General features: G+C 25.9%; 1 protein-coding gene across 4 annotated transcripts in view; it reads left to right on the top strand.

The window, feature by feature from the left end:
* The first annotated feature begins 867 nt into the window (after window positions 1–867).
* Window positions 868–9,131, top strand: part of LOC117171535 (venom allergen 3-like) — a 20,298-nt gene continuing 12,034 nt past the window's right edge. For 3 of the 4 annotated variants that reach the window (XM_033358938.1, XM_033358937.1, XM_033358933.1), the window contains exon 1: window positions 868–1,028. The gene's annotated coding sequence lies outside the window, so the exon portion shown is untranslated. The remainder of the gene's footprint in view (window positions 1,029–9,131) is intronic. The other variant, XM_033358934.1, reaches the window with a different exon arrangement.

Raw genomic sequence — 9,131 nt, 5'->3', positions numbered from 1 at the left:
AATGGCTTCAAAAACAAAACAATTTGAAAAATATTTTAAGACGAATTGTAATTGTAAAAATTAAGGCTTAAAGACTTGAAAATTGGACTATTTAAATGCACTAATTCACCGCTAAACGTGTTCTAAATTTAAATACATAATAATTGTATAATATCAACAACAGAAGTACGTTCTTAATAGTTTTTAATTTTCAGTTATTTTTTAATATCAAGTTAATAATAATGTTGTATTCTTAATGTTAAGCTAACATTAAGTTGACTTTAAAATTGTGTAATTACAGATTAAGTCAAAGGGGAGAACAACTTGTGAAATGAGTGAAGTGTGTTGAAGTATTTGGACTTATCTGAAGCATAACAAGGTTATTTAAAGTAACGTGAAGTAAATTTAAGTATCCTAAAATCTATTGAACTATTTGGATTTGCTTTAAGTAGTTTCAATTTGATAGAATTGGAAATTAAATAGTCTTTCATTGAAAATTGCATAATCTCAGATTAAAAATATATTAATTTGACTATTTCAAATTTAATTTCAACGTTGCAGATTTAAAAAATTTGTTTAAAGCAGTTTTGATCAACATTTTTTGAATTACACGTCTTTATAAGTAAATAATTTTGAATTGAAAACGCTTAGGCAATTTTAAAAATTAGTTTCACATTAAAACAGGTTTGTTTAAGAATAGAATTTTATTTAAATATCCGCGTACGCGTGTGCAAAACAGCTATGATGATAAAACGTTGACAAATTGTAGCTTAAAATGATATACAGGTCAGATAAGAGTTTGAACTAGATTACCTATCTGGAAGTGCTGCTTTAATGCGTAGAGATATAAAATAATATTTTTTCCTGTTTTGCAAGAGGAAAACTTTATTGATTTTGAAAACGACTGCAGTTGAATAGTAGAACTGTAAAACAGTACTGTATAAAATGTTTAACAAAATTTTGGAAACACCTAAATAACTGTCCGGATAAAATATTATGTAAGTGGGTCAAGGTCATTCTTGGAGTAACTTTCAACGAGAAATATAAAGGTGAGCTTGAATTTGACCTTCAACCTGACCTTTAAAGTAATTTCAAGGTCAACTTGGTGTTTCTTAACGGCAAGCCCTATATTTGATATTGGTAATCGAAAGAGCGGGAAATTTTACGTCAAAATATGTACTTAGTTCATAGGTCAGGTTTGACTTTGCAGGTCAGCTGAACGTCATTCAAACCTAAACATGTTCCGGCTTGGTTTAACGGGACTACTCTGTATTTCCTCAGGTCCATTTCATTCTTAGAGTAACTTTCAACAAGAAATCCAATGTTGACCTTCAATTTGACCTTGAAATACCCATCATTTGAATTAAAAAATAATATTCTAAATTTAAATAAAGTTAATTATTATTAATTTGCTAATAAAACTTATTTATTTAATCTATGCATTAATTTTTAATAAATGAATTAATATTTTAGGAATATTTTTTCTTATTAAAATTAAATATAAAAATTAATTTGAAATTATTTAAATTTCGAGCATTATTTTTAATTTAATTAAAGGTCATGTTTAAGGGAAAATTGAAGGTCACCATTGAATTTATTCATTATTAATTATTTTTAATTGATGAAACTAAAGCCTAAATGATTTAAATCCTGTATATTACTTCACTCCTGTTGAAATGTATCAATATTCTACTCAATATGCATTGTAAATAAAAAAACTTAACAACAAAATTATTTATAGATTCCCCTGGTCGAAAAACTTAACATTAAAAATAAATTTAAAAAACATATAGTTTGGAACAAACTAAAAAATATTTTCAATTTCTTCAAACATCTAAAATTCTTAAATTTCTTTTAGTCCGACTCTAATTAGTCCTAAAATTCTGCAAACTATTCAAAAATATAAAAAAGTTAGCTTAAAATCTTCCACATTTTTTTGACGTGTTTACATATCTTTGGAAGTATTTAGAAATTTTTGAAACTTTGCATTCAATAAATTTAAAGAAAAGCATATTTAAAATCTTCACACAAATCTTAAAAAATTTTGTCATTTTATTGAAACCTTTCAAAATTGCCGAAAAGCTTTGAAATTTTGCTCCGAAATCTTAAAATTAATCTTTCGAATCAATATCATTTAAATTTTTTCAGGAATCTTAGGAAAATATTGGTATTATCTTCAAAAAATTTTTAATTCTTCAGAAGCTTCCATTTTTTTCAAAACCTTCGAAAGTCTAAATTTTGTTTAAGAAATCTATCTCTTTTTAAATTTAAAATTAGGTTTTAAATTTGTATAAAACTTCTTAATAATATCTTGTAAACTGGTTCAAATTTTTCTTAGACTTTTTTTTTAATTTTGCTACATTAAAAAAGGTGCCTTTAAATCATTTAGATTTTTTCCACAATTTTGGAAACCTTTGAATTGTTTAAAAAAATTAACAGTCTTAAAACTAATGTTTAAATATATAAATTAAAATTATTTCTTGAAAAAAATATAAAAATATAAAATAATTTTAGATCTTATCAGGAATCTTAAAAAAAAATTTTTTAATCTCGAAAACTTTCGTAATTCTCAAAATACTTCTAAATTTGTTGTACAATATTTAAAAAAAAATTGATGTTCGTGTTCATTTTTCTAAATCTTTCCAAGTTTAGAATAATTTAGAAAAGAATCTTAAAAAACTTACCTCAAAGTCTTCCATATACTTTTGAACTAATTTATGAAATCATTTGAAATTACTTTAAAAAACTTTTAATTAACTTTTTATAAAGAAAAACATTAAAAATCATTCCAAAATTTCTCAGAAAATTTGTTTCTTTTCTTAAAAATTTAAAATTGCTTAAAAGACTTATAAATTTTTGGTTAGGATTCTTCTAAAATCTTGATTTTGTTTACATTTTTTTAAATATGAAATATTGTCTTAAAATTTAATTAAACATAAGTAAATAAAAAAATTACTTAAAATTTCCTTTGCAATTTTTTGAAATCTTTTTAAGTTCTAAATTATTTATTTAAATTTATTTAAAACTTGTAAATATATATCCATTTCCTCTTTAAGTTAATCTTCAAAAATTGTTTGCGGAAACACAAATTGATTGACCTTTTGATAGTCACTCTAGTTTTCTGGATATAAGATTTTCGTCATAAGATAAAAAGATGAACTTCATGAAATAAGTGTAACTTTTTTTAGGGAAAATAAACCTCCCTTTATGATGAAGCTAATTTATCCGTAGTATTTTTTTCAAATGAAAATTGACATTTTTTTGTCCATTTTTAAAAATAAAATTTTGTTTTATTTAGAATTCCATTTTGGCATAATTAACGTCTTTATAAAATACGAAGCCATTCTTTGAACGCAGGTACTACATACTTTGACTAATTTATTTTTAATTTTATTGTGTTTGAATGATGCCAAAAAGTTGCGATTTTTTCCAAAATTATAAAATTTGCTTTTTTTAAATTATTTATGAGTACACAGTTAGCATTGAAGCGAGTTTTCTTTCAATATCCTATTTGTTTTTTGTGAATTTTTTTTTTTTTAAATAAACCAAATATTCTAAATATTCTTAATATTTTCCATAACGATTATGTTGAATGTAATTTTCTCTTGAAGTAGTTATGGAGAACATTTTAGTGTAAATTGAAATTTTTAAAGTGAGCAAAAGAGTAAAAATACTTCAGTTGAAAATAAATGGAATACAATTTGCAAAGTGTTTCTTGTTGACTTTCATTTATTATTGTCCATATATAAATATATAGTCAAAGAAAAGCTGAACATATTAGAATAAAAAACATAACTTTCTAGCGTTTCTCTGAAAGAAGATACTTAGAAAAAATAATAAAAAATTCTTTAAACAATTTCTACTGTTATCTGGTAAGTTTTAAATATTCTTTTCGGTATTATTTTTTCTATGTCCTATTATTGAATTGGATAACTTTATGCATGATCTTTTACATTACTAATTAAAAACTGGAAGCAAAATAAAAAAATTTCAGAGGAATCCTTGATCTAGCACTTTTATAAGAGAAGATAGTTATCAACATTAATAATTTTTTCAAATCATTATTGTTGTTAAACTACATTATTGATTCTCTAAGCATAAAATAAAATTCGACAAAAAATTTAAAATTTCAGAAGAAATAGAAACTTTCTAACATTATTCAAATAGAATATTACTAAAAATAATACCAAGTTTTTATACAATTTATTTTTCCTAATTTTAATTAATTAAGACCTTGATATAATTAAAATATTTATTCAAACTCGACAGAGACAGTAAGACTTAACTGATAAAATCCAAATTTGTAAAAAAAATTCTCTCTTGCTTCACTGGGATTCGAACGCAGGCAGGTCTACAGATTGCGGGGTTAATTATGGCGTTATCTTGTCGCTTTTTTTGCTAATACCCAGATTAACAGTTTATTAAAATACGTCAATTTAAGGCACTATATGTAAAATACATAATGCAAATAAGTAAAAAACGAAAGTTAAACAGACTTGATTGAAAATAATTCATTGTAAACGAAGTCTAGTTCTAAATATAGCACCTAGTACATTGAATATAAAAAAATTGTTTTAATTTATTGATAATTGTTACCGTAGCATTTGTAATTTTTCTATAAGATGATTGGTAGTACCTACTAATATTAGCATTAATATTAAATGTAATAATTATAAATTTAAGAAATAATAATGAATGAATAGAGAAAAATGGAGTCATCCAAAAATTACCTTAGGTTTTTTTTGACATTTTCTCGTTTCTTCGCTTGAATGCGAAATATATTAATTAAAAATCACATAAGGAAATTAAAATTTTTGTTATGCACATTTATTCTTTTCGTTTGGAAACTCTGATTTTAAATTTGTGTTAGAAATTGACCTTTTTGTAAAAAATGCATTCTTTTGTTTAAAACTAAATTATTTGGTAGAAAAGTGAACAATTCTGTTAAAAAGTCATCATTGTTTGTTAAAACTTTAATTGTGTTTTTGAAATTTTTTTACTTTTTTTATTACAAATGCAACTGTTTCGTTGAAAATCAATCGATTTTAGTTGAAAATTAGATGTTTTCTTAAAAGTCTACATTTCCAGGTAAAAATGCAATTATTTGTTCGTAAATCAAAAATTAATTTTCTCTACCAAAAATGTTGAAAATTAAACCATCTGTCCATAATTTTCTTATTTTGTTGACAATTCAAGAATTTTAATATTTGATTTTTTCTTAAAAATGCTCCTCTTTTGTTATATATTCAGATTTTCTCTACCTTACCGAATTGCGCCAAAAATACTGAACACATTTACGGCGCAATTACAAATGTTGTACCACAAACCTGTAGAAGTTATATCAGGTTTTTCTTGGGGGGAGGACCCGCTAGCCCCCCTCCCCCTAATTCTTAAAATTAAGGTTTGAATTTCATGACCTTAAAGAAAGAAAAAATTTGCGCTAAATTGATAACCGAATTGCTTATGAATGTATCATGTTGGGCTGGCGCGATTTTTGTAAAATAATATCATATTTTTCAATTCATCATAGCTATCAGTCACATCTTTAAATACGCTCAAATGCACTACTTTTAATAAAATGTGCGCTAGCTAATCAGCAAACATACTATTTGGGGGGGGGGGCAGCGTGGCGTAAGATTTAAATGTTCGACAGTGATATAAAATTGTGGCTATGGAATTATTGGTTATAGCGCTCATATGCGTCAGTATCAAAACTTACAAAGAACTATAATGAACACGCTTGTAAGTGGTGTAAATTAAAAACTTTTTATTTTATTGGTCATCACTCTGCAAAATTTTATGACCTCTATATCTGAGGCAACATTCCAAATATTCGGAAAATTTAAATCGCGCAAATGAACGCATTTGAAAGCAAAAAAAGCCCCTTTATCACGGCTGATTAAATATATTTTATTTTCTTGGCTACCGCTCTGCAAAATGTTATGATCTCCATATCTTGGGTAATTTTTGCGATACTCAGAAAATTTTTTTTGCGCAAATAAGCAAATCCAAGGTTCTTCTAGGTGGGCTGCAGAAATTTTTATTATTAAATTTTTTTCTTGTTGGTTATCACTTTGTAGACTGTTAAAACCTTGGTACCGTAGACAGTTTTTAAATTTTGCAAAACATTTTTGCGGCGCAATTTTATATGCCATATCAATATCGAAGATTAAACACCTGCGTCACTCTGCCCCCCGCCAATGATGATCTTTTTTTTAATTAGCTAGCGCAAAATTTTCTAGTGGTTGTGCATTTAAGCGCATTTGGAAGTAATGACGGATATCTATGATGAATTTATAAAAATGTTATTATTTTATCAAAATCGCCCTCCCCCCTTCTATTCTCTGATAACTCGGTTATTAACGTGGAGCAAATTTTTTTTTGACGGCGCATATTAGCGCATTTGGAGATCTTCGAGGACATGCAATGTTAACTTTGCTTTTTCAAATTGAGGGCAGTGAGCAACCCCCCCCCCCCCCCCCCCCCCCCCCATCGCGCGTGTTTCAACAGGCATTTTCGGCGCAAATCGGTAGGCTATAGCAAACCCGAAAATTTAGAGTAGGGGGGCTGGTGCAACCTTCCTCACATTCAAATATTTTTTTATTTTTCTATTCACACGAAGAAAATCGATTGGGGAAAGAATTCAAGAAAGTAAATTTTTAAAACAAATGATCATTTATCTTAATTCAAATTAAAGTAAAACAAATGACCAAATAAAGTGTCTCTAATGAATCAAGATTAAGAAATACTCTGGAAACTTTGAGACAGTGATTTAAAAAAAAGTGTATGCATATTAACACAAACAACAAAACCTTACGGCTAATTTAAATTATTGACTGTTCCCCTTATCTAACACTGAAATTTTTTGCGTAAGTCATACGAAGCCAAGCGACGAAAGCTCTACTTATTCTTTTGTTACAAATGGAAAATTTTATTCTTGAGGTCCACAATGGGCTGAAAACCTAATGTCATGGTCAAAAACCATACATTAAATTTGAAAAAAGTGTGTCCCTGTAATCAGCAATAGAAAGAGCACTCTCTTAAAATAAACAAGTCAAATCTGACTGGTTGAAACCAGTTTCCGGCTTAGGTAGTTTTTATTTGGATCAAAAATAAAATAACGAGTTCGTTAACAAGATTTCTTTGACGAACTATTTTCTATTTTTTTTTTCATGGAAAATTCTATGCAAAAATCGATTATTCCAATGAAACACGAAACGGCGACAAATACTTAAAGAAAGTTTAAGAATAGATTTGTAAATTTCCAAGATGTCTGCAATTTTTCTTTAACCATTTATTGACCAGACTTCTAATTTTTTATTTATTTAACAAAGATATTATAAGCAAAATACAAAAATCAAATTTTGTTCCAAATTACGTAAGATACGGACAAAAATTCCAAATGGGAAGTTTAGCGTTTAAAAAACCCTAAGGAATTTCTTTAAACAATTTTTCATAGGTTATTTTCATTTCGGTATTATATATTGAAAGAACTATAAAAAATCTAAAATTCAAATTTTAAGGCGAACGATGCAAAATACAGAGAAAAGTCTTCAGTAAGAATTTAGTTTTGAAGAAGACTATAATATTTTTGTTGTTACATTATTCTTTAGGATTTATTGTTGACCTTTCGTTTTATTTTGAAAACCCAGGCCTTTTGAAATCAAGTGTCAACGCATGGACAACTGTAATTTGCTTATTGTGAATTCTCTTTTGTTAAATCTCAATCGGCTTTGACGAACACATTCTCGTCACAATAATATTTTTTTTCTTATTTTGCATTAAATTTTATTCTCAGCTGTCCTGGAAAATGTATATCATTTCAATAAATTTATATTATTAAAATTCATAATATGCATTGGTGATGCAACAAAAGTATTTTTCTTTCCCATTGGAAAAATTTTGTTACCAAAGATTTAATTAGAACTTCCGTCCTTTTGCAATGAATTTTATTTTTATTTTTTACGATTTAAGCTAAAACTGCGCATCCTAACGCAAGGCACTTCTGAAAATTTGTAGATATAATTTAAACGAAAAATTTTGTTAAGTAAAATGTTATTGTAGCCTTTGCCCTTTTTCCAAAATTTTTATTTTTTTATTTTTAATATATTTTTATAACAAGAGTGTATAGTAAATCTGTAAATAATTTTTGGTTTAACAACCGGTTTATTTCATTTTTTGCGTCTTTGGTTTTGCTTTTCCGAAAATTTAATCTTTTAATTTTTAATCTCATTATTTACGATTTAAAAAAATCTACTTATCTTATCTAAAAATTCTTAATAAAAATCTTTTTAATCGATGTTAGGTGAACAACTTTCGTCTATTCTGTTTCTTATACATTGCATCATCTGTCCAAAAATGTAATTTTTTATTTTTAATGTTGGTTTTTTATAAATAAAATAAAAATGACGAATCTTATCAAAAAATTATTTCTGAGACATTTATAGCTCTTTTTTGGGCGAACAATTTTCGCATTATTATTTTGTAAAGTATCTTGCATAAATTCATCGAAAAGTTGAATTTTTGGTTTTTGTTTATTTTATGTGTAATCAAAATTTGAATTTTTGATTCCCCAAAAATATTTAAAAAATAGTTACGATAATCCTGTAGGATGTTTTCAAAATAAATATTAAGTTTGTTAACCAGATATTTCCCAAGAAAATAAAAAAATTTATAGTATTTTTAAAATTAATTTTTTTTATTTTAGGCATTTTTGTTGAAGTTCCTTATAGATGCGAAAAATACTTGAAAATTATTGAAATGTTTAATTTTGATCAAACTTAAAAAAGTTATATAAGTTTAAAATTTTTTTAAATGTTCTGAAAAATAGAAAAAAATATGTTTTTCTGATAGATTTGGAAATTTCATTGGAATTATTCACTAGATATCAAATGTATTTATAAATTATTTCAGTTCAAATTTTCTATTTAACCAAAATTCAGAAAGTTAGAGCTTTCTCAAAATCAAAAAAAAAATGTTATGTGTTTTAGAAATCGTTGTCCAAGTTTCTGGTACACGGAAAAAAGTATCCGAATGACATATTTAATTGCGATAAAACTTAAATAATTTATACACTCTTCAACATTTTGAAAATTTAAAAAAAAAGTAAAAAAAAATTTCATAATTTTAGAAATTTTAATCCAAATTTCTAC

The sequence above is a fragment of the Belonocnema kinseyi genome, chromosome 4, assembly GCF_010883055.1.
Source record: "Belonocnema kinseyi isolate 2016_QV_RU_SX_M_011 chromosome 4, B_treatae_v1, whole genome shotgun sequence".
Classification (NCBI taxonomy): domain Eukaryota; kingdom Metazoa; phylum Arthropoda; class Insecta; order Hymenoptera; family Cynipidae; genus Belonocnema; species Belonocnema kinseyi.
The sequence above is the reverse complement of the archived record's forward strand: the minus strand, read 5'-3'. Positions and strand labels throughout refer to the sequence as shown.